Source organism: Vicugna pacos, chromosome 2 (assembly GCF_048564905.1).
Source record: "Vicugna pacos chromosome 2, VicPac4, whole genome shotgun sequence".
Lineage (NCBI taxonomy): Eukaryota > Metazoa > Chordata > Mammalia > Artiodactyla > Camelidae > Vicugna > Vicugna pacos.
The window spans coordinates 58,534,284-58,561,679 of record NC_132988.1 but is presented as its reverse complement, the minus strand read 5'-3'; the positions used below and the strand labels follow the sequence as shown (position 1 = coordinate 58,561,679).

Sequence of the window (27,396 nt, the reverse complement as noted above, 5' to 3'; positions counted from 1 at the left end):
GGACAGTAAAGAAGAAAGTACCAAATTAAAGTTTGAAGATTTAGTTTCAAAACATCTCACCTCTACCATGTACTGGGCAAAAGAGCTCTCCTGGCCTTGTTTGGTATATACACTTCCACATTTCCATTTTGTGACATGAAAGTTGTTCAAGCTCAAAATTAAGAACAAAGGAAAGATGATGAGGAGACAATCTGATTCAAGAAAACCTTCCTCTTAATCCTGAAATTGGAAATGAGACTTTCAAATATGTAAAAATGCCAGTGGCTTTTTGAGGGTTAAAATAATGATCTCAGCTTTTGATGTAACTTATGGTGAATGGAATTAGAGTTAATATCATTGCATGTCACAAGGACATTTAATGAGAAAAGGAAGTCTTTAGTATATTTAGGGAAATGGAGGCATAGAAATCATTCCTCTCAATCTTTATAAATTTTAAGAAGGAAAATCACAAGTAGCCCTCATTAAACATGCAATTGCATTTGTTGGTAAGTAGAATCTTAATTTTAGATTAATAGCCCTAATCTATAAAGCCTTTATTGACTTTTCTCATTATTGATGATACTTTTTCTGTCAACATCCTTTAAGTTATATCATGTATATGGCATCCACCACTTAGTTATTTGAATATGCCTCATTTTACCTATTAGACTTCATTCAGTATTTTAAGTGGAAGAAATTTTGTACAAGTTAGCATTTCTTGTAGCACTTAGTATAGGCCTGGGTGCACAAGAAATATGGGTAAATTAAAGGTAAAGTTACTAATTACGTTGTGATATATGTTTATATAGATACAAATTAAACTGTTTAGTATGGTGTTTAAACTGTTTAGTGTGGTGTGCGTTGGCACTCTTTTTGACATTTTAACTTATTACACAAATATACTGTTGTTTTTGTAATGCATTGTCTGATAAAACTCTGGTTTTTGATAAAACTCTGGTTTTTGATGCTAAGTACTTGATCAAGAAGGCCATGCCAGCTATGACACTGTTCCAGTAGAAACATCATTCATTTTAGGATAAGTGATCTTATGGAATGGTTTCCAGGAATACATCACTACAGTAGTTATGGACTGGCCATACAAAGAGGACAGGAAATAGTCAATTGTTTTTGATATTATTGGTGAACCCATTAAAAATACCAGTTCTAAGTCAAATATGTCTATAAGGTGGTATTTTAAAATTCCCTGTGTATTTTATCTACCCCAACTTCATTTCTTATAAACCTGAAGATTGAGATTGAGAATTTCCTTTAAAAAAGAAGGATTAGATAAAATATTCCATTGTTTTTTCTTTCTCACTTTTGGGATGAATCATTTTTATTTAGAAGCTGTCACAATTTGTATGTTTGGTGCACAATGCTATGAATAGCTTATTCACGGAGCTAATTCATTTCATCTTAAATGACTTTAAGATAAGTTCAAATAAATAAGTAAAATTGCAGTTCTTAATTATTATCTTTTTTCTTCATGCAGTTCACATGAGAATATGTAGAGGACCTATTTTTGCCCTCTGGGATTGCATTATTAAAATCTAAATATCTTAGTTTGTTCAGGTGGCTTTAACAAACTGTCTTAGACTAGGTAACTTATAAATGACAGAAATTTATTTCTGACAGTTCTGGGGGCTGGGAAGTCCAAGATCAAGGTGGCAACAGGGTTCCTGATTCATAACCAGCACCTTCTCACTGTGTCTCACATGGTGGAAGGGGTTAGGAATCTCTTTGGAGCCTCTTTTATACAGGCACTAATTCCTTTCATGAGGGGTCCACTCTCATTCCTTAAATACCTCCCAAAGGCCCCCCTTCTAATACCATCATCTTGGGGACTAGAATTTTAATGTATGAAGTTTGGAGGAGAGGCATAAATGTTCAGACCATAGCAATAAGCAATCACATTGTAACAGAAGCAATATTAGAATGTAGTAAAAGCTTCGTTAAGAACAGTAGCTATTTCTATTTATTATTATTTATCAAGGAAATAATTAGGGAAAACAACAGTACAAGAAAATTAAAGATTTTTTTCTCTAACCACACCATATCTAGGATACCTGTTAGATCATTTATATCCCTCTAAAATTAAGAAATTGGAAAACTGAAAGTTGTTTACTTTTACTCTTGGGATTAGAATGCAAAAATGACAATTTTATTTTTAATTGGATCAGTTTATCTAATTTTTTTGTAAGATGAAAACTATTTTATGCCTTGTTTAGGAACCCCATGGGCTGACACAGCTTTTGTAGCGTGAGAGAGAATATTTATTGATTCAGATTCCATGATAAATCTCTGACCATCTGAACAGCTGCACAGTCTGTAATACAGAGTTGACCTTGAGCAAAATACGTATCTTTTCTGAGAGAATAGTCATTGGAATTTGAAGTTTTTACATTATTGTAGTTCTACAATGAAGAAAAATGTATTCATCCTAGGGTTATTCTGTTATTTTGAAATTTGAATATAACACATTAAATTCATTTTAGTAAATTAAAAAAAGCAAAACAGATTTTAACTTCCAAAGTCAAGAAATATATTATTTTAGTAGAATTATATCTAATATTATGAATTATGGTTAGTTTATAAAGAAGATATAAAATTTTTAATGTATTATTATTACCTTTCAAATAATTTTAAAGTTGAGACAAACATAATTTTCTCACAAACCATATTATTTGCATTGTCAGGATGAGAAAGTGTGACTTACACGTGAATCATGCGTGTGCATTTCACACTTTCCCTATGTGATGATATTTTTGTTTAGTCATTCCTAATTTAGAGTAGCTGTCACTCTGTCACTTTTATAATTTAGTTCAGCTATCATTTTACTTTAGTGCTAAAAGTTTGCTTTGAAATTCCTCCTTTGTTTATATCTTCTATTGCTCTTAGCTTGTTACATCCAACCAGATACAACCTAAGTACCTTTTTTTCATTCCTTCTCTTAGGCTCTTTATTGTACACACTTGTCATTACCTTATACAATTATGATTTTAATGCTTGACTAGTTGTCTTCAGCACTATGCAATGATTAGTGTATGTGTCAATGAGAAACACATTTTTTTTCTTTTTTCTTTTTTTTGTCTAGAGAGACTCACATGAATCAGAGCTTTCATCAGGTGTCAAAGAGGGACAAAGGAATCAGGGAAGAGATCTGTAATAGCTTCCCAGGCCCTCAGCTCCCCTCTTTCTGCATCTGACGGGCACTGGCCCAGACTCTTGGATGAAGTTGGGACTGAGGATAATCACCTCACTGATACAGAAGGAGCCATCTCAGTACAGAACAGCTCATTATTTTTTTTCTTTTTAATTATAGTCACCATGCTATACCCTACATTCCCCAAACTTATTTATCTTACAGCTAGAAGCTTTTCCCTTTTGACCACATGAATCATCTCCATATTTTACTCAGATAGTTACACAGCATACGTGGACATTTTCCAGAGAGCCATATCCCATAAAACTATATTCCAGCTTCATTTTTCATAAGCAGTCCTAGATAATTAGTCACATTGTGCTAAAAGCAGTCTCTAGGTAAACCCCCCTACTAGTAAAAACCATTTAGTTTGCAGTTTGTTTCCTAGGAGGTCTGTCATTAGTATGTTTACAGGGAGATTACACCAGTTCCCTGCCTTCTTACTTTCCAGGAAGCAAACTCCATTCCTCCTTGTCTCAGGGAAAATGAATTGCAGACCAATTGCTTATCTCAGGCACTGCATATTAACTTCAAACACCTTCCTCAGACTATCTGTCCTGTTCTTGCTCCCCACTCCTAGTCTTTTACCCACCAGTCCTTCATTTACTCTGATCTTAGAGATGCCTCCTGCATTCCTTCAAAGCAATTGCTTCTACTAGTCTACTTGATTTCAGCTCCGCATCTCCTTTAAAACAGTGATTATGAGTATGTTTCTTCTGTTTTTTTCCTCCAGTTTCTTCTGTATCTCTTCATTGCTCTCAGTTTACAACACTGCCAAGTTTTCCATCTTGGAGGAAAATAACAAAAAATAAAAATTTTCTCTATCCTTCCTGCTCCTAAAGTTCTCCATTCGTTCTCTCTTTTCCTCTACAAGGCAAACAGGTCTGAACAGATAGCCTTATCTTGACAAATTCATTTTCTCACTGCCTGCAATCTCCTCAGTTTCATGTTTTTAGCTCTCATATGCTTTCTCAACACTGACACTATTGACATTTTGTCTTAGATCTCTGTTGGGGGACCAGGGGACTGTCTTGTGCATTGTTAAATGTTTAATAGCATTCCTGACCCCTACCCATAAAATGCCAGTAGAACTTTCAAGTTGTGACAACTGAAAATATCTCTAGACATTGCAAAATATGCCTTGGTAGGCAAAAATTTCCCTAGTTGAGAACTACTCTAAAGTCATCAGTGATTTGCCAGTTTTTATATTTTTTCAATCTTCATTTTTTTTTAAACTTACCTTCCGTGTCTAACACTGTTGAGAACTCTATTTGTATACTTATCAATTCTCCTTTTTGCAGGGCCTAATCTCCTCTGGTTCTTCTTTTCTCCTTCCAGACTCCTTTGAACACTGCTTCTTCATACCCACACTTTAAACAGCTATTACTTGGCATTGGTCTTTGACCTGTCTTTTTTTAAAAACCTGTTTTATCTGAAAACTTAAGATGTAGGTGAAATCAAGTGTGGATTCTAAATGAAAAGGCTGGGACTCTAATATACCGGAAATCTAACAAAGCCAATAGGCATTGAAAAACACAGTATGTTAGATTTATAAAGACAGAATGAAGGCTTGTGAAAGAGCTATTTGCATAAGGAAAGTAGCTGAAAATCCAAGGACTGAAACTATGGAATGGATCTGAAAAAATATGCAGTGAATTGACTTTTGCCCTAATTTTTTATGGCTTGTCTCCCTCCCTCCTTCCTCCAACCCCTGTCTATTCCATCTATATTACTATTCTATTTTTGTTTTTATACACATATGTTTCTTTTTAAGTACTCAAATAATTCTCAATACTCCCCTTCTATTTCTAAAGTCATGTTGGAGAAGCGGCAATTATATCACTTAAACTGGGATCTCCCTACTAGAGTCTGTAATACATTGTAATATTAAGTCTACCCTCACTGCTGTCACCCACAATTATGCTCTGTTTGTTTCATTTTCAAAGTGGCAGTGGCTTAAGTTGAGCAAAAGACGGATAGTGGCAAAAGTTGTGGGCCTTGTGGAAGCAGCATGTATTTGACCTTCAGGATGCATGGTGACTACTAGGGAACCACACATAGCCCTTCTGTCCTACTCTGGCCTCTGCACTGCTGTTTCTTCTTTGTCTCCTTCAGAGTTTCCTGCGGCTTGTGCCTCAGGCTGGCTGGGGTCCAAAAAGAACTTGTGGTGTGCAGTTTGTGCACTCAAGGGGGAGGGGGAGTTTTCAGCACAACTTCGGAAAGGAAGAAAATCTACAAAATATCTTTAGTTCCTAAATATACAAGAAATATATATAATTTAATAAAAATTTAGTAAATTAATAAATTCTTAAACAGGTTTATAATTTTTCATACTTTTTTACACTTCTTTTCTTTTTTCCATGAGCCTTTAATGCCTTCTAGTATTTGATATCTTTAAGAATATACTTTTTATTTTCTCTCTGAAACTTGGCTGGAATAAAAAAGCACATTGCTAAAAAAACCAAAGGCAAACCATTTCTCCTAACACACAAATATGACCAAAAGAGAAAAATTTACAAAATAAGAATTTTTTTATGTCAGTGAAGCATGATTTTAATTTTTTAAAGTAAGCAAGTCTGGTGTGATGAAAGAGCAGGTGATTTGGCAAAAGACACCACAGTCCGGTCGCTTTCACTTAGTAATTCTACCCACCTCATAGAGCTGTTGTAAGCATCAATTCCTGTATTTTATGTGAAAAATTTTTATAAATTTAAAAGTGCCATATTGATGAAAATGATGCTTACATTTATTAATAACATGGTTCAAAGACAGAAACTGAAATAAAATTGCATTGACTTTTAGGTAGGCATTTAGAAAGGGAAACATTTTAAGAGCCAAACTCACATTTAAATATATCTTATCATGATAGTAAGTTGAGTTGGCTCCTTTAAGCAACAACAAAAACAGTCCTTAAAATATTCAAGTTATTTATGTATTAATGCTTTATAAGGGTTGTTTATGTTTTGGAAACTCTTAAATTTTTCAAAATCAATTTATATCACTTAGAAAAAAAAATTGAGAAGTACACTAAAGATTTGCATATTTTACTATGTTTATGTTACACTTTAATTAGAGCGTTTACTAGACCTAGTTATTTCGTGATTAGGAAATTAGGAAAAAAGTTTGTGCCCTAAGACAGGTGACTTGGCTATTTACAAAGAAATTTAATTTGCATCCTTGGTTTTCTTAAATAAAAGACAATTTTAACCATTGTGGAAATTCATGTGGACATTTACATAACTTATTACATAATAACTTGTATGCTCTGTTAAATTGTAAGTTAATGCTGTCCAAACAGTAAGAGGTAATGATTTCAAAGACAAAAAAAAAAAGCTGAAGAAAATAGTGAATTATAGAGTGTCTTATTTATTTCACTTTAAAAATAAATTTTGAACTATGGGACTAGTCTGTCCTGGAATGTTTAAGATCTCTAAACATTTGTGAGAGAAACTTTTATAATACACTCAAGTTTTTGCTTTTGTCTCTTCCTTCTTCATTCTATTGAAAGGATACATCTAACAGTAGGGTATTCAGCTTGAATATTTGAACTACATGAATTTGAACGGGGAGGGGAGTTACCAGCTGTCAGATAATTCATATGATGTATTAGGTGCTGGTTGGGATGAGACAGTATATCTCAGCATGCTGTTGCCTTCAGTAGATTTATGTTCCAAAGAACTGTGGATACATTAATACAAATAGTGATTTCGAATGAAAAGAAGATCAGCCACCTAGCTATGGTTCATGAATCACAGTGATTCTCTCTCTTCTATTTTTTAATAGTAATAATAAAAGTACATAGAAACTATCACTGAGATGAGTGGGTGTCAGAGTACATTGATCCTAAAGATTTAACTTGACCCAGCAGTCTACTGGAAGTTGCTATAGCTGAGAAAAAAGAACTAAGGAGAGATGCTGAGCTTACATTTAGAATAAGAGAAAGGAACTATTAATGCGTGCTCTGCTCCAATAGCATTCATCTCTCTAGGAAGTCCTGCATAACAAAAGAGAGTTGGGACACTATTAAGTTTTATAAAGTGATACTATGATTCCTTAAAGGGAATTTACTGTTAGGCAGCTGGGAGCCTGTAAGGTCTGTTGACTAAAGACGTTCAAAGATAGCCACTGTTGTTCAGTATACAGTTTTGTTTTTTGTGTTTTTTTTTTTTTTTATTCAGGGCAGTGGGGTTGAACTTTAAAAGATGCTAACATCTTTAACATTTCTTGATTCTCTTCTTGTTCTAAGTAGACCATTAGATAATTTTAAGGAAATCAGAACAATTGACCCATACGAATGATTTCTACAGAAATTGTTTTTTGCTCTATTAAAACAGCGTAAAATGATTTTCTGATTTTGACATAATGACTTTGCTAAAAATTCCTATATTCATTTAAAAATAAGAATCATTTTACCATAAAATAGCAAATTATCCTGGTTCAATAAGCAAGCCTATTTTACAAAAGCAATAGATAAAAACTTCATTAAAAATACTTTTTTTAAAAACTGAAATAGGATTGCACTAATAAAATCACAGTAGAATTGCTAAGGGTAGAGCAGAAGCCCAAATTGAAGAAAAATCAAAAAAATGTTTCTATTATATGAACTTAATGGGCAAGGAAATTGAATCTTCAGTTGAACCCAGTGCTAGCTGTGTGCCCAGGGCAAGTGTTAGGCACTGCTGAAGGGGATGGTGACCAGGAAGAGGAGGTCTCTTTACTCACGAAACCTGAGTATGATGTTAAAAACGGAAGTCTTGCTTTTAAAAAAATCTAGGTTTCCTGTGAAGATCATGGAATTCTTACATTCTAAAAAGACAACTTCTTTACTTGCAAGGGCAGCTAACTAGAATAGGTAGGAAATTACTGATTCTGGAATCTGAGTATTCCAGGTTGAAGTAATGTACCAAACAGTGAGCAGCCTACTAACAAATCTAAAAAGTGAAGGGGTATACAGTCGACCCTTCATATTCATGGGGGTTCCACATTCACAGATTGAACCAACAGCGGATTGAAAATATTAAAAAAAAATCCAAGAGGTTCCAAAAAGCAAGACTTAAATTTGCTGGGCACTAACAACTATTTACTTAGCATTTACATTACATTAAATATTATAAATAATCTAGAGATGATTTGAACTATACAGGAGGTTGTGCATAGGTTAGACGCAGATACTTTGCTGTTTTCTGTAAGGGACTTGAGCATCTGTAGATTTTGGTATCCAACAGGAGGTGGTCCAGGAACCAATCTCCTGCAGACACTGAGGGAGAACTTTAATTAGCTTCTGATTATTGGTGATGCAGTACAAAGATTTAAGATGAATTGGAATTATTTCTTAAGTGAAGAACATTGTGGACTGTCTACCTTGAGCAGAAATGCAACTAGGCATTGTGTGAAGAAATGTAAAACAATTTTTGTTTGTTTTACTTTATAAGGTTATATCATATCTTTGTTCAGATAATCTCTTTGCATGAACTTCCATATCCACAAAACAGAGCTTGTAGGAAGTAGAGCTCAGATGAGTAAGTGAGCTGTCTTCCTCTCTGTCTTTTCTTCTTTCCTTCTATCCCTTTTTTCCTAACTCTTCTTAACTTCAGTGCGCTTCTCAAAAATAAAAAAAACAAAACACAACTCAAAATAACAAAATTTAGATGGGTATCAACAGTAGCAGATTCAAGAGAGCAGCTAAACTAGGTATTGCTTCTTTTGCTATTCCCTCATGTGATTATTCTACTTAAAAAAAATAACCAACTTTACTTTGGGACTATACAGCACCAACATCACCTTGGTTACAGCATGTCTCTTTAATTTTACTAAATATGTTTTTATTTTATTATAGTTTCATATTTACAGGAAAGTTAGAAGAATTGTACCAGAAACTCCCTTATATCCTTTACATACATTCACCAATCATTTTTACCATATTCTCCTCCCTCTCTCTCTTTCTCTCTGTAGTACATAGATACATATGTTATGTATATTATCTTCCTGAAGTGTGTGAGAGTTAGTCATACAGGTCATTTATTCCTAAATACATCTGCTTGTATTTTCCAAGAACAAAGATACTGTCTTACATCATAGTGTAAGTATGAAAATCAGGAAATTTAACCTTGACACAGTATCGTATTTGACATGAATCTATATTCAATTTTTTTCTAGTTGTTTCATTTTTTTTTCAATTCAGGCTTCAATCCAGAATCATGTGTTATGTTTAGCTGTCATGTATCGTTAGCCTCTCTTAATCTAGACTAGTTCCTCACTATTCTTTATCTCACGTGGTGTTATAACAGTTGTTTTGTAGAATTCAAATTCAATTCATGTTTGTCTGGTGTTTCACTATTGCATTCAGCTTACGCAATTTGGGGGAGGAAAACCACATGTGTGACATTTGTGCTCTTAGTGGCTCAGATCAGGAAGTATTTGATGTCAGTTTGTATCATTACTGATGATGTTACTTTTGATCACTTGGTAAAGGTGGTGTTTACTTCACCACTGTGAAGTTATTTGTTCCCTTGTTAATAAGTAATCTCTGGAGAGATACTCTGAAGCTATGTAGCTGTTTTCCATTTACCGAAGTTTTAGTATCCATTGATGATTCTGCCCCAAATTATTTTTTTCCCCTAATACTTGCACAATAGTGATTTTACAACTGTCTCATCCCTTCCATATTTATTAGTTGGCATTCTACTATAGGAAAGTCTTTTCCCTTTTCCTCTGTTCAGGTAAGTATGCATGTTTGCATGTGTGTATATGTATGTATGATTTATCAACAGAATCATGGGCTCCTATTTTATTCAGTAGGTTATAATCTATTATTATTATTAATTTTCGATGCTAAAATTATTCCAGATTTTATCTGCCAGAACTCCCTCAAGGTGGCTCTTGAATTTTCTTCAAAGATGCAACTAATGAATGTTTAATTTTGAATAGGCCAAAGCTGAGTGATAGATTGATACTGGAAGGCTGAGTAAAGCCACCCTTTAGCAAATACTCTGAGAATGTTTCTGACAGAGCATCCAGCTCTGAGACTGGAAATATTTTACTTAACAGTTTTATACTCTATATTTGTGTGATGAAGTTCAGATTATCTGCCCATCCCCCAGTATTTTTGAGGGAAACTAATTGATCATAAGTGGTTTACTGTTAAACTCTGTACTGAAATATGTATTAAATTTTATTTGGAGTTGAGTCTCCCTTTTGCAGTAAACATATAAATACATAGACAGACAGATAGATAAAATTTAATTTCAAGTAAGTTTATGTACCATTTTATTCATTTATTCAATTAACAATTTATTAAGTGTCATTTATGTACTAGATTGTGTGTTAAGTCCTGGTGATTCAATAAAATTAAATAGTGGGGGAACCAATAAAAATAAAAGATTGTTCAAAAAATATTTGAGGAACATGTTATTTATAAGAAGCTTAATAAAGAAATATTACAATAAGTCTGTTAGTTTGGTTATAAAACTGATGAATGTCTTCCAGGGCAATAAACCATAGTATTTGGAATGATCTTTTCTACCAGGCTGAAAACATTTGTATCTCTATTGGACACACTCTACAAGTTAACATGTAACTTCACAGAGTTTGAGCCCTTAATCAATAAATAAGCAAAATCAAAAGCAGAGCAATTGCCTTGAAAATTAAATGATCCTTCAGGATGACAATGACAAGAGCACAGTCATCCTCTTGGCCTTATACGGAATATTTGGAAATTTTTTCTCAACGTTGTTCTCTTTGATCCCTTAATAAAATTTTCCAAAGATTATCCTAATGTCGTTATTATAAACTATATGATAAATATATATAACTATATACTTATATGTAATTCATATATTTATAAGATTATTATTGATCTCAGAAAAAAAGCTGATTCTGTTTTCTATTATGTACTACTTATTTACATTTGTATTAGTTAGTAATAATTAATTGTGTGTGCCTCTTTGAGTTTAAAGTACTGAGAAACTACTATCTGGAAATGTCATTAAGAAACATAGGAATAAATCTTAAAAGCTCCAACACTTGCTCTTCAGTCTTGAGGCTAGGAAACTAAACCTGCCCTCCATGAGATTAACTTACAGAACCTATAAATTTGGTGAAATTTTTTCTTCCAAGGTCTCCAAAATTTGGTAAAATCCCTGTCCTTCCAGGAAGTAACTGTATTTAAAAGGATGGTTCTTTCTGCAAGATTCTGAGATCATATTTTTTAAGGACACCCTCTTTCTGGTTTATGCATATCTAGATCTCTAAGACTTGTTCTCCTTTTCAGTGGACACAAAAATTTTAGTGATTCAAATTCTCAAATAGTCAAAAGGCAAGACAACAATAACACAATAATAAATCTGATAATAAATCATGTTCTCTGTTGTATCTCATCTGATTGAAACTAGGTCTTCATTATCAACCCAATAGAGACCATCAAAAGATCAGACCATTAAATTAGATACCCCAGGGACAGGGGGATTATTGGGCACGTAAAATCATACTCATCTGGAAACATTTTTTTGGCCATGTGGTTGAGGCTGGCTTAGGTCCACTGTACACTAGATTATCCCCTAACTGAGAAAAGAAACACAGCTGAAGCCATAGGGTGCTTTCTTAAGTATATATTTGTAACTGGCTTAGTGGTTTGAGACTAGACACAAATTCAAGTCTTGAGGCTTCGTTGTGGAAAGGAACAAGACCCTAACCAAAAGTTTGACAAGAAACAGAATTACAATTTGTCAGAAGCAAAAACAAACAAAGGTATGCAAAATCAGAAGAAAGAAAAAGCACAGAAAAGCAGAAAGTCAGCAAAAGTAAAAAGTTATTAACACTTGGAAGTCTCTTCGGGAGCCAGGAAGTAACATACCTGGACTTAAATTATTTGACTATAAAGTAGTCCGGCAATGTAGTTTAATTGCCTCTGGCATGTGAGTCCACTTGGATGTCTTAGTGAGTCCTCCAAAACTATCAATGTACAATTTTCAAAAGCTTAAAATGTGACTTTATACAAATATGATTGGACAAGAATCAAAGATGTACTCAATTCACTAAGAGAACCTACATAATGATAATTTGATTCAAGAGCATTTGAGGAACAAGGGATTTATAACAATTTAATAAAATAATGTTAGAATAACATTGCAAAATTGGATACAGAACCAGTTAATGTCCCACAGGTCAGTAATCCATTACCAGACAAAAGCATTTATATCTCAGTTGGATACAAATCTACAGATTACCATGTAGCTTTGCTGAATCAGCGCCCTTAATTAATAGTAAATATCAAAATCAAGCAATGGTATAATTTACAAAATTCATTAACTCTTGGGAGAGCATTTTAAATAATTTAGTATGCAGTCATCTTCTTGGCCCTATTTCTGAGTTTTGGATAATGGTTCTTAACACAATCATTGCCCCAGGGTGAGCTCAAGAGAACAGCAGTTTAGATCTAGAGCAGTTGATGAGTAGTTGCATTAATGCATGAAGCATTTCTGTAAGGTAGGAATGTTGGAACAGAACTGGGATCTTACCATAAATACAGAGGGAAGATAGGGAAGAGCTAGGTCAGAGAGGTCATGCATTAATATAGTAAGAGTTTTGCAGAAAGTCAGGAGCCACTGATGATTTTAAGCAGGATAGTGGCATAGAAATATATACCTTTTAGAATTATTGTTCACCAAATTTTAAATGGCTTAAATGAATTCATTAGGTAGCTATAGGTCATAGTGATAAATACCTTACATGGAAAAATGGCAGTGTTTTTTATTGTATGAACACAGCATACTGCTTTTTCATTGACATTTGATGTAAACTTTTTATATTCCTATTTGGTTGAGATACTTTGCTGCTAAATTAAAACTGTTCTCTCAGCATTTAGTCATAGTTTCATTTTATGTATCAATTATGTATTACATTTTACTTTTTTTCTAAAAATTGTGAAGTTGAAAACTTCACCATTAGTAAGTAATTACTGAATAATTACTATCTTATCAATTATACTTCCTGTGGAGCATAGCAGTAAAAGTATTCTTAGGAGAAGGAAAGCACTGAGTTATGCTTTTTTTGGCTATTTTTCTTTACTTGACAATTTGTTTGCCTTTCTCACATTATGAAGTATATAGTTATACTTAGTTATAAACTACCATAATTTATTAGCTACTGAAGTCACACAGCCTAATTTATGAACAACACATTTTCTAGCCAAGCCATTTTCTTTGTAGTCACTAACCGAACTGTCAACCTGTAAAATGTCCGTATAACTTTGCACTCAGGGTAATATGAAAGGTGACACAAGATAGTAGGAGTTTATAGAAACAGAAAGTCTTACTTATGTGCAGTGGTGGTTGTGGGTATAGGGATTGATATTCTGATTGCATTGCAATGAGCAGTGTTTTTTGTTTTCTGTGTGCTCATTCTGGAATCAGCTACCTTCTTCAAAGTGCATCTTTTTACTAAATGTGGTGGACATGAAGGAACAGGGTGCCAGAAATGCAATCTATCTAAGCTGATTACAAATTTCTCTTCTAATCAAGATGATGTCCCATGATTAAGAAAGAAAAATAAACTGTCACATAGGCTTTCTAATTGATAGTAGGGAAGTGCCACATTTGTTTTCCAAACTATTTTCTAAAATAGTTCAGGGAGTGAGCTCAGACACCAGTCTAATTAATTAATGATGGGTGGATTAGAATGAGAAATACAAACAACCATGTATGAAAAGAAGGAAGAAGCAGTGATTATATATAAGCTTGCAGGTCATAATTATTTTTGAATATTAGAAGATGTTCAGTTTTTTTCCAGATCCCTAAAAACATAGTCTTTTTATGACTATTTCATCTATAATTTTCATAAACATTTTATAACATTTTCCCTTTACTTTTTTAACCTTTTTCAAAGAAAATATTTATTTTATAAATTAGTTCATATTTAAGGATAAGGAAATGGGAAGTTAATATTTATTGGGAGTTTATTATGTATCATGGATTACATAATCACTCTTCATGTGGGAAATATTTCATGTTTATAATTCTTTCTAAGAAGAATAACTCTCACTAAGGAGCTCTTTGTACTTTTATTAAATGGCTGTAGTTATTAAAATTTTCTCCTATTGAACTAAATCCTGCCTTCCTTTAACTTACATCTAGTTCTCTGATGCTACACTTCTAGTCCTTCAGATATTTAAAGTTTTTTTATAAAAATATTCATGGCATTTAAAAAAATAAGTTCTAATCCTGCATATTCTTTCACTATTCAGAAACCACCATTTTCTCTATTCCATTTAGTCTTTTTTTTAGAAAAAAATATTTAAAAACTTGTAATATCCATTGATAAGTACCGTAAATCACATATAATCTGAGTAGAGTATAACTTTTTTTCTGGAAATTAGAGCTTGGAATTTTGTGAAATTGAAGAATTATATTATTTCCTTCTCAGAGATTTTAGCTCAACTATGGAAGTTTCCATATAATGATTATTTATCTGTTGGCTTGATTAATTTAACTGTCAAAGGACCAAAGGGATAATAGAATTATTTATTTTAATTTTATAGATTTGGTTAATGATTTCTCTGAAAGATTAAAAGATATGTGGAATGATATTTCAGATTCCAAACCTGCATGTATCATAAGAAAATACAAAATAAATGAAAACATTTATGACCAAATTGAACTTAAAATTCTGTGCTTTCACTTATAGAATATTGTTTAATCTCAGCCAGTTTTCACCTCTGTTCTTAGAGTTAGTTTTAAATGATTGGTTTTAGGTAAACATAGGAATAGCCTGTTAAAGACTACAAAAATTTGTTTCTTTAATTTCTGATTGCCCTTATAATTATGGGAGAAGAATTATAACATCTTGGTCCCTGTCTTTGAGGACATGAGTCCTAGATTTATGCTTTTGAGTAGAGGTATTGAATAGAGTTTACTTTTGTTCATCTTGTCAGGAAAGCAGTCACCTATGATGATGATGTGTACATGTGCACTTTACTAATTTAAACACAGTATGTAAAAACACACATTTATAAAGTTGAATTTGGAGGCTATTTTTTGTATAAGATTTATTGTAAATACCCTCAATAACAAATCCCTCTTTGCATTCATTAGCAGCAGTAATAACTAATATTTATTAAAGACCATCTGTAGGGTGGCTGCATGTCTCAAATAAAAAATGGACACACAATAGATGGTTTCTTGATATTATATTATAAAATACAAGGCATGAAATACTTGGCCCCCAAAATAAGATGAAGTGGAAAGAAAATAGAACATGGAATCAGAAAACCTGAATTTGGTAAGGTACTTAACTCTCTTTGTTTTTTCCACAACTGTGAATTAAAAACCTCTGGTTTTAATGCCTAGTTCACATAGTAGTTGTAAAAATTAAATGAGGTTTAAATTAAAATCTGGGTATCTGCCAAGGAGACTGATAGCAGCCAAGTTAAGTTGTGTGTATATGTGAGAGAGAGACCTTTTCAGTGAAGGCTGCTTTTAAGAACTCAAATCATTTTGAGTTGATTTTTGTATATGGTGTAAGGGAGTGTTCTAGCTTCATTGTTTTACATGCTGCTGTCCAGTTTTCCCAACACCATTTGCTGAAGAGACTGTCTTTTTTCCATTGTATACTCTTGCCTCCTTTGCCGAAGATGAGTTGACCAAAAGTTTGTGGGTTCATTTCTGGGCTCTCTATTCTGCTCCATTGGTCTGTATGTCTGTTTTGGTACCAATACCATGCTGTCTTGATGACTGTAGCTCTATAGTATTGTCTGAAGTCTGGGAGAGTTATTCCTCCAGCCTCTTTCTTTCTCTTCAGTAATGCTTTGGCAATTCTAGGTCTTTGATGGTTCCATATAAATTTTATTATGATTTGTTGTAGTTCTGTAAAATATGTCCTGGGTAATTGGATAGGGATTGCATTAAATCTGTAGATTGCCTTGGGCAGTGTGTCCATTTTAACAATATTGATTCTTCCAATCCAAGAGCATGAGATATCTTTCCATTTTTTAAAGTCTTCTTTAATTTCCTTCATCAATGATAAAGAAGATGTGGTATATTTATACAATGGAATTCTATTCAGCCATAAAAACTGATAACATAATGCCATTTGCAGCAACATGGATGCTCCTGGAGAATGTCATTCTAAGTGAAGTAAGCCAGAAAGAGAAAGAAAAATACCATATGAGATCGCTCATATGTGGAATCTAAAAAACAAAAACAAAAACAAACAAACAAGAACAAAGCATAAATACAGGACAGAAATAGACTCACAGACAGAGAATACAGACTTGTGGTTACCAGGGGGGTGGAGGGTGGGAAGGGATAGACTGGGATTTCAAAATTGTAGAATAGATAAACAAGATTACACTGTATAGCACAGGGAAATATATACAAAATGTTACGATAACCCACAGAGAAAAAAATGTGACAATGAGTGTGTATATGTCCATGAATGACTGAAAAATTGTGCTGAACACTGAAATTTGACACAACATTGTAAAATGATTATAAATCAATAAAAAATGTTAAAAAAAAAAAAAGAACTCAAATCACTCTCCTTAGCAGAGATTCAGCATGGTGGCCAGCCGCCTTGAGCAGCTGTGGGCCTCCCTGAAGCCATTCCAGCAGCCAGGGTTGTGAGTCGTGTTTTTACAGTGTAGTAATAAAATGACTCCCATGGTGGTTCAGAGTTTTAAACTGAAAGATAAGAAGTTCAAATACTATAGACAAGGAAGGGCCTTGAAACCTGTCTTAAGGGAAGACCCTCTGTCAAAGAAACGTGGTGACCCTGCATTTCCGTCTGACATTGAGACATACTGTCTGGCTTCACAAAACAAAAAATTCTCTGTGACTTCACTTATGACAGAAACAGCAAGGCCTGAACCTCTGTCCTCTGACTATTCAAGTGTACCAGTGGCCTCCTCATGGATTATGCCTGTGGTGAGTGGAGGATAAAGAAAGCAGGACTGGGCAGAAAGATAAGTTGCACTGATCTGCCTTGACCTCTCCAGCTGAAAAGGTCCTTCACATTTGTCCAAAATAGAGACAAGGGAAGCATTCTCTATACTTTGACATTGACCAGTGGATCCAGAGTGCCATGAGAGAGACTGTGACCCACCTTGGACAAGGTAGCAAGGGCCGAGAGCTGAGGCCAAGTTCTGGAGATGGATTCAGCTGAGAGCTGTTGCCAAAACACAGCTGCTGGGGGAGTGCGTGTGTCAGTCCCAGATGTGAGGATCTGGGGGTATTCCACTTTAGCCACCACAGTATCTCATTTAATTTTCACAAGAAGCCCATAAATTTGACATTATTCTTACCCAAATTTTTCAAATGAGGAAATTGAGGTACATAGATATTAAGAGCTGATAAATGTACTAATACAGTGGATTTTAATGTTTTTCAGGACCCTCTAACATTCTTAAAATTTATTGCGGACCTGGAAGAGCTTTTGTTTTGTGGGTTATATCAATTATTATTTACTATATTAGTAATTGAAACAGACATTTGGAAATATATTTAGATTAACTGATTAACCATTACTTAGTATTCTTCAAGTTATTTCAAATATTAAAACTTTTAAATTTATTCTGAATAGGATAGAATACCCTTCTCATGATAGTCCATTAAAAGGAAATTGTCCCTTAAGTTTTAGCAACTGTGCCATCTTACTTTGTAATTGCTATCTTACAGACTTTTATAGAACTTTGTTCCTTTTTCTCAGTACATTTATCCCAGCTTGTGACTATACATTTATTTTGGCTATTCAGGGTCTTCTGGTTTCCATACAAATTTTAAAATTATTTGTTCTAGTTCTGTGAAAATGCCATTGGTATTTTGTTAGGGATTGCATTGAGTCTGTAGATTGTCTTGGGTAGAAAGGTCATTTTAATCCACAGCTAATATCATACTTCAAGGTGAAAAGCTGAAACTATTTTCTCTGAGATCAGGAACAAGACAAGGATGCCCACTCTTACCACTTTTATTCAACATTGTTTTTGAAGCCCTAGCCACAGCAGAGAATAAAAAGAAATAAAAGGAACCCGAATTGGAAAGGAAGAGGTAAAACTTTACTGTTTGCAGATGGCATGATTCTGTACATAGAAAACCCTAAGGATGCCACCAGAAAAACTACAAGAACTCATCAATGAATTCGATAAAGTTACAGGATACAAAATTAATATTCAGAAATTTGTTGTGTTTCTATACACTAACAACTAGCTATCAGAAAGAGAAATTAAGGAAACAATTTCCTTTACCATCACATCAGAAAAATTAAATACTTAGGAACAGAGTTACCTAAGAGGGTAAAAGGTGTGTACTCAGAAAACTATAACACTGATGAAAGTAACTGAAGACAACACAAACAGATGGAGAGATATACCATGTTCTTGGATTGGAAAAATTAGAATTGTTAATTGACCTTTCTACTTTTTAAAAAAAATCTGAAATTACATCCGTGTCTTGTTTTAAACCACAACTTTCTAGCTACTGTCATTCTGTTATACCACACATAGGAAAAACAAGCACAACACAAAAATGTGCCATCTTTTAATAGAAACTAAAAATATTTCATCCTGATTACCCTATGAGGACTTGAAGCTTGTTCTTGGTTTTATCCCTAGCATAATCCCTAAGCATTATTTATTCAAGGAATGTTTGTTGAGTTTAACTTAACTACTTTCTGACTTCATGCTTTCATTTACTCAACGAAAAATACTGAGAGTAAGTATCCCCAAATCCTGAGAAATACTGAGAATATGTTATTTAAATCTGGCAATATTGATTTAAATCAGGCAGTGATGGTAACAAAAGCTACCTCCTGTTATACCTATGTTCTTTGCTGTTCAGATACTCCACGTGAGGAATATATCATATTATTGTGTCCTCATCATACCATAATCCTGATCTAACCACATAAAACAATAAAGTAAATTAGTGCAGTGGTTTCTAATTTGTAGATCATGCAACCATGCATTCCTGGTGGGCACTTTAGTTTCTCCAAAGGGTCCTGAGTAAAAGCAGTGTCTGTTGAATAAATAACTTGATGTGCACACATGTGCTTTAGATATAAAATTGGTTGTAATTTTTCATAATAAATCATGTACATTTTTATATAGGCTATAACATGATCCTTTCAGAAAGAAGAGTTCTCTTTTGTAAAACTCCAGATTAGTGAATCCTATTACTTACCTTCCTCCTGTTGCTCATGCTCAACATCTTGAGCTCATCTTTGCCTGTGTTCCGCTTCTAAGAACTTTCATTCACAAACTCTTTTGCTTATTTTGTCATAAGACATTCAGAATCTAAGCTGTTTTAACCATCTATACCACTACCATGTTTTTGGCCCACCTTCTTGGCTGAATTATTGCAGTAGCCTCCCCACGCTTCTCCCTACTTCTCTTTTGTTCTTACTCGCTTGTAGTCGATTGTCTTCAAAGCCACTAGAGTCATCCTTTAATATCTAAATTATATTGTGTTATATCCATTTTTAACATTTTACAATGGTTTCCCAATCCTTGGGTGAAAAGCAAAGGACTTGCAATGAACAAAATGTTCCTGATGATCCTGTTCCTCGCTCTTGCTGTACAATTATCTTCTATTACTCTAGTTTTGGCTCGCTTCGCTAGCTGCTCTATCCTCCCTGGTTTGTCTCCAGCGTGTTAAGCAGTTTCTCATCTCAGTCTTTTTGCACTCTTGGTTCCAGATGCCTGTACTGCCTTTCTTCCAAATTTCTGCATGATGTCCTCCATAGTTTCCTTAGGCTTTCTGCTCAAATACCACCTTACTGTTGGGTCATCCTTGACCATTTTATATAGAACATTTTCCTTATCCTCCTGTATCCCCTTCATCTTCCTTTATTTTTTTTCTTCTTATCATTGTCATATTTTACATATTATGTATTTATTTACCTACTTATTGTTGGCTTCACCCCATATTGGAATAAAAGGCCCTTCAGGGCGTGGATTGATTGATTGATTATTTATTTATTTACTTACTTATTTATTTATTTTCCTCTCTTTTTATTGAAATATAGTTGATTTACAATATTGTGTTAATTTCTGGTGTACTACTTAGTGACTGATTTATACATTATATATATATTCCTTTTTGTATTCTTTTTCATTATAGGCTATTACAAGGTATTAAATATAGTTCCCAATGCTATATAGTAGGACTTTGTTGTTTATGTATTTTATATATAGTAGTTAGTATATGCAAATCTCGGACTCTCATTTTATCCCTTCCCATGCCCTTTCTCCCTGGTAACCATGTTTGTTTTCTATGTCTGTGAATCTGTCTCTATTTTGTAAATAGGTACATTTGTGTCTTTCTTTTTTTTTTTTTTTTGAGATTCCACATTTAAGTGATATCACATGTATTTTTCTTTCTCTTTCTGGCTTCACTTCACTTAGACTGATGATCTCTAGGTCCACCCATGTTGCTGCAAATGGCATTATTTTATTCTTTTTATGGCTGAGTAGTAGTCCTTCTTTATCCAGTCATCTGTTGATGGACAATTAAGTTGTTTCCATGCCTTGGCTTTTGTATATAGTGCTGCTCTGAACATTGGGGTGCATGTATCTTTTCAAATTAGAGTTTCCTCCAGATATATGGTCAGGAGCAGGATCATTGGATCCTAAAGTAATTCTGGTTTCAGTCTTTTAAGGAAACTCCATACTGTTTTCCATAATGGCTGCACCAGACTGCATTCCCACCAACAATGTAGGAGCCCTTTTCTCCACACCCTCTCCAGCATTTATTCTTTGTGTAGGAGCCCTTTTCTCCACACCGTCTTCAGCATTTATTGTTTGTGGAATTTTTACTGATAGCCATTCTGACTGGTATGAAGTGATACTCAGTGTAGTTTTGATTTGCATTTCTCTGATAATTAGCAATATTGAGCATTTTTCATATGCCTGTTGGCCATTTTATGTCTTCATTGGACAATTGCTTGTTTAGGTCTTCTGCCCATCTTTTAATTGGGTTGCTTGTTTTTTTGTTATTGAATTGTAAGAGCTGTTTGTATATTCTGAAAATTAAACTCATCAGTTGCATTGTTTGCAAGTATTTTCTCCCATTCCATAGGTTGTCTTTTCGATTGATTGATTGATTTCCTTTGCTATGCAAAAGCTTATAAGTTTAATTAGGTCCCATTTGTTTATTTTGGCTTATATTTCTATTGCCTCAGTAGATTGCCTTAGGTGAATATTGCTATGATTTATATCAGAGAATGTTTTGCCTATATTCTCTTCTAAGAGGTTTATAGTATCTTGTCTTATGTTTAAGTCTTTAAACCATTTTGAGTTTATTTTTGTGTATGGTCTAATTTCATTGATTTACATGTGATTGTCCAACTTTCCCAACACCACTATCAAAGAGACTTTCTTTTAGGGTATAGCGCAGTGGTAGAGTGTATGCTTGGTGTGCACAAGGTCCTGGGTTTAATCCCCAGTGCCTCTATTAAGGGGAGATAAAAAAGCTAATATTTCCTTATTTTTAATGAAACATCCTCAAGGTCTAGAATGAGATCTTACATGTAAAAGGCATGAAATACATATTAAATGAATGGAAGAAGAAGGAATGAAGAACTGAGGAGATTAAGATTTACTAATTCACTGTACCCTTTTGTTGTTTTATACTTCGTCCTCCATGACAATTAAAAAATCTATCAACTACTACTTTTCTCCTATAACACTTCAGATGGTTTCATGCCACTAAGAACTTGCTAAAACAGACATTTTCTAAATCATTGAATTACGTATTAATTTCTCTCTTGGCCGCATAAAAGGAGAATTACTACAAGTGGTACAAGGACTTTTTATATTAAAATATATATATTAATGCATGATTGTAAGGCTCCAACTGTATTTGCTTATTCTAAAACAATGATTTACATTTGTCCTCAAGTACTGAAAGCATGGGGAGTTTGACTCCTTTGTTCTTTCATAGTAAATTTCCTATATAATGAGAGAGACCTATGTTTTTAAAAAAGTCCTCAGAAAAAGCTACATTATTACTTAAATTGTTTCTGTCAAATTGAATTTCATTTGTGAATTTGTGTTGGCTTAAAACATTTAGAAATCAGATGTTTTGGCATAGTTTATAGATTCAGAAAAAATATAACTACAGCAGTTGTAAAACAATGAAAAAAATTAAAAGCTGTTGAATCAGCTCTGGTGCATATTGCATAATTTGTAATTTTGGACTCTTAGTAATTCAATTAATTTAACATGCCAGCTTTTTCGTGCTTTACAACCTGGCAATTTCAAGCAATTTAATAGGTTTCCTCTTTTTTATTTCTAACTATTCCCATAAGATTCACAAAGTCTTGGAAATACTAATATCATTCAGAGTACACTTTCCATTAATTTGAAATTTCCTTGTTAATTGTAGTTATTCATCCATTTCAAAGAGTTATCGACAATATAGCCCAGTGACATTTCTCAGAATGAACATTCAGTTCATCTTAAAATTAGGTACCAAACTGGAACATTGAAAATCCAGCCAAATTGTTGGATATGTTTAATAACAATAGTTTTGAATACATTTGCAATATATTTTAATACACATTTTAGCATATGACTTGAAAAGTGCTTGAGACTTGAATGTCAGTTATGGGTTTTCACTGTAAAGAGTTACAATATAATGCAGGAGAAATTGTACATACTTCCAAATAGAATATGATTTTGAGAACAATTGCTGTCACATAGGATTGATAATTTTATGCTTTTTCTGAAAATCACTACATTTAAAAGATCAGCTGAAATATCTATTTTCTCACATATAAATTTTTAACACATCTTTATCCTTGCATTTTGAAGTGAAATCAGTGAAACTATTACTTGATAAAATATTTAGTTCTATGATCTAATAAGGATTTCATTAACTTCTTCCTGGATGAAAAATATCTCTTGTTTGTATTTATCTTCAAACTTGACTAAGTTTAGAAAATACGTAAATCAGATTAGGATACCTAATAGATAACACAGCAAGTAAATTTTTTACTTTCTGTAGTGTATAAATCCACAAGGAGCAATTTCTAGTATAATATTCTTTTGATAAAATTATTAAGAGAATTAAAAATTATTTTTTACATTTTCCCAAGGATGCCAAATATTATACTTGCTACTATATTTGTTTTTACTAGTTTAGATAAGTCAAATAAGATAGCCAATCTTCTATAACATTAATTTTGCCTATTCATTTACATTTACATTGCACTGTATTTTATGGTCAATGGATTAAAAAAAAACTTTAACTTGTTAGCATGACTATTAGGCTGTTTAAACACTGATTTCAGTTTCTTTTTTTACTAGGCTCAACCTGACATTATTATACCAAATAAAGTTAATAAACACTCTTTTCTTTGGGAATAATATAGTTGACCTGAATCTGCTCTAATCATGAAGATTAAATGAGACTGAGAAATAATAGATGTGAAAGAAACTTCATATATATTGGAGCATATTTTACTATGGAATACTTATATGCATAAAAAAGGCAATAAAACACTTCTGTAGCAATTAATAGGTATAATTTTAAAATCTAAGGATTTGGTAGAATAATAATTAACTGGCACTGATCTGTTCTTGGGGTCACCTCCCCTTGAAGTACTAAAAAATTTGGTTTATCTTTAGTTCCAGAAGAAATTATTGGACACCCTCTAACAAAGTGACACAGCAAATCGTCTTCTTTTAAATGCAGTCATCGTGTAAGCCCTGGATTTAAGATGAGAGGTGAAACGGGGAGGTACACCAAGGGAAAGCATGAATCTTCTAGTTTCTTTAGACCTAGAAAGATAACTTTCAGCTGGGAATGGATACGAACACTTGGAATGATCTGGGAATCTAATACTTTTGTGGGAATAGAATGAATTGATACCATGGCCTATATGAGGATTCCCACTCTTGTTCTATTCTTATCACCACCTGCCTTGTAATGTCACATGTCTTTTTATCATCTTGCTCTCCATATCTCATTTCAAGTCTTTGAGACATTGATTATGGCCACCTCTACCCCATCCTCTATTTCAGAAGGAAATTTTGCATACCTTTCTTTCCACAGAGAAAATGGAGATTATGGGATTTAAACTCACTTAATGTACCATATTACTTCCTACATATAAATCTGTATATAATTGCATTCAGCATCATTTCTTTCATCCCAGTCTTGAAAGAAAGTGCATTTGTCAAGAATCTTGTTTACAAATGAAAGAAACATAGTACTGAATATCTTTCTGCCACCCAGCTTCTCATCTTCCCTTCATATGCAGTTACCCTAAAATCCTTCAGTTTCTTACCAGCCAGTAAGTTTTCAACAGATTCCAGCACTTTATAGAAACTTCTCCTACTAAGGATGCCCATAGTTTTCTAATTGTCGCTATTGGTGGACTTTATTATCCTTCTCTTCTTTGTAATTTTATATTGTTAATTATTTCCTTATCCTTAAAACACACTATTTGGCTTCCAAACCATTTATCCTTTCTTCTTATTCTCTTGCTCATTTCTTCTCAATTTCTGTTGCTAATGCCTTTTCCTTAAGTGTGAATATCTCCAGTTCTAGGCATCGATCTTCTTTTTCAATGCATTTTTTCTGAATGATTTAATCCACTGAACTGTTAGTTAATGACAATATAATCTTTATTTTCAGATCAGTTTCCTTAACAGGATGACCCCCAGGAATGTCACCTTTGATATGTTCAAAATGGATCATTCTCATTATCTTGCAGACTTTTTCTCTTCTCCGATATCCTCGAGGCCCTTATCAGCTCACTTACCAAAGTCTTTCCCATTCCCTTTTAAATATCGAGTTTTATTAGTACAGCTTCTTAATTAGCAATTCATACTGTTCTCGCCATTCTCACTATCATTATGTGAATTCAGGCTATGCAATAAGTAGTAACAACTTATATACCATAATTGTGATAACCTTCAAACTGGACTCAATACTTAAGTTTTTTAGCAGATCAGCTATAATATATTATCACAATATTGTCACATATATGAAAATCATACCCAGCCAAATTATTTGAATCCCAATTAAATTCATTTTGCCTTGTATTCCCTTATCCTTATGCCTAGAATATTCTTGACATACAAATAATTTATCTATCTTATATATGTGAAGACTTAACTCATGGGTCTTCTCCCAAAGTACTATGTTCTGTACATGTGATCTATTCAGTGTGATCATTGAAGTATATTTAGAACTGTATAAACAATCCTAAAATTTAATTCATATTTTATACGGTTTAGTCAGTTATATATTTCTTATCACCATGTAGATGTCTTGTCTTTATACACGATGGTAAAATTATGAATATTTATATTCACTTTGTTTGAGGCATTTTATGTAATCATGTGGTATAGTAATAATAGGTCAAGTATCAGTGAAAGCTTAGATTACACTCAATGTAATTCACTAAAGATCAAGACTTACTTTGAATACTAAATCGGAAAGCTTTTTAACTTTGAATGCTTGCCATTATCAAGTAATGCTTCATTTTTCATTTGTCTAAATTTGAAAAGAGCTTTTAAGTGCTTGATGAAATTTTATTTGAAAATATCAAAATGGTCATGATTTAGCATTAGTCACAAATGTGTGTAAGTGTGTGTGTTCCTGTTTGTAGCATACCTCAGAAATAATACATTATGATACTTGCATGCATATGAATACAAGTTATGTTAGAAAACATTGTTCTGTGACCTGGTAATGAAAATACAAAGAACTGTTGTAATTTTCATATTTATTCTTAATGACATTCCATCTTATTAATAAAATACGATAATGTCAATAATCAGTAACTCTGAAAAAATCACGTAAATTCTTTCTAAATAGCCTTTAATTCAGACTATAGTAGACAATATAATTACTTTAAAAAGAAAAAACTAAAAATTCTGCTGTGTAATGTAGATCAGATTTTATAGGAATGTTTGTATGCCATCCAAAAGTGACTATCAAGCTGTTTTGTTATCTAGTAATTTGAGAGAATGTATTTTTCTTCCTATAATACTGTAGCTCCGATCTTTTTGAAAGATCTTTAAAAAAGGGTTTATTTTTGTTTATATGTTTATCACTTAATTCTTTGTTTAGTTAGTTTTTCTACCCATGATTAAATACATTATGGAATCTTTAAAAAGGATAATTGGAATATGCAAAAGCAGTAATATTAGTACACATTTGTCTAGGACTTTTTTTCTTGTTTATCAGGCTGCAAACCTAGGAAAAACTAATTTTATTTTGGGATAAAATACTATACAGTTTTAAAAATATTCAGTGATAAGTGATAAGTATTAGCATCTTTTAAAAAAATTTTCATTGGTACATTAGAGTGAGCTTTTTAATGTCCTTTATGGGGACAATAGGGTTATTGCATCAGTTGTCTAGCTGGTTCTTTTAATCTGGGTCTTTTTTCACCATAAACTATTGTTCTTATTACTGACAGGCAAGTCTTTCTAAACCAATGTATTCATCATAACTCTCAACTGTATTTTATCTCTCTGGAATATGTGTTCATATAGATTTTTATGTCTTTTTTTTCTATTAATCTCTGAGCTTATAGAAAGCAGAAATCAATTTTATTTGTCTGTATGGCCAATATTATATTTGATGTTTAGTACATGTGAGGTAGTGACTTTCAAAGCATAAGTTCCAGTTTTAATAAAATCATAATGATTTCCTTCTAACATAAAATCGAGGACAAGCTATGAAGAATTCCCTCTTGTGTACCTAAGAGTCAGAAAGCTGTCTCTCTGAATTGGGGAATAGAAAAGGTGAAATTTAAATTATGAAAGCATATTGGCTTTCCAGCTTTAGATTATCACTTATCTAGTAGGCATAACTTTATTCTTCTAAATCATATATTATAGTTTCATTTGTTCATTCAACAGATATTAATGTATGCAAAGCACTAAGGTAGATATTTGGCAAAGTAAATGTGAAATATAGAAAGTCTACTCTTTAGATTTCTAGTCATATAGTCTTAGTAGTCAGAAGATATTAGAAATAATGAAGTAGTAAAGTAGTTAAACAAAAGCATATGTGAGTCATTGCTTAAAAAATAGAATGGAAACTGTAGCATATGATTCTAGAGTCCACTTTCCCAGCTTGTTTCCCGGTACTGGTCTCTAATTTTACTGAAATATCTTTCATTTCTCAGCATGCCATCCTCTTATTTATATATGCCTATTACCTCATCTGTGCTTTTTCTTCCTTTATAAAACTTTCTTCTTTTGAATT

The 27,396-nt window shown here is 33.0% G+C and overlaps 1 protein-coding gene and 1 long non-coding RNA gene across 7 annotated transcripts in view; one reads left to right on the top strand and one right to left on the bottom strand.

Moving 5' to 3' along the window:
- The window catches only part of LOC140686433 (uncharacterized), a 47,620-nt gene extending 28,219 nt beyond the window's left edge, over nucleotides 1-19,401 (bottom strand). The window contains exon 1 of the long non-coding RNA XR_012060251.1: nucleotides 19,348-19,401. This is a non-coding gene — a long non-coding RNA (uncharacterized lncRNA). The remainder of the gene's footprint in view (nucleotides 1-19,347) is intronic.
- CCSER1 (coiled-coil serine rich protein 1) overlaps nucleotides 1-27,396 on the top strand; it is a 1,130,224-nt gene that overhangs the window by 145,406 nt on the left and 957,422 nt on the right. The window lies entirely within an intron of this gene.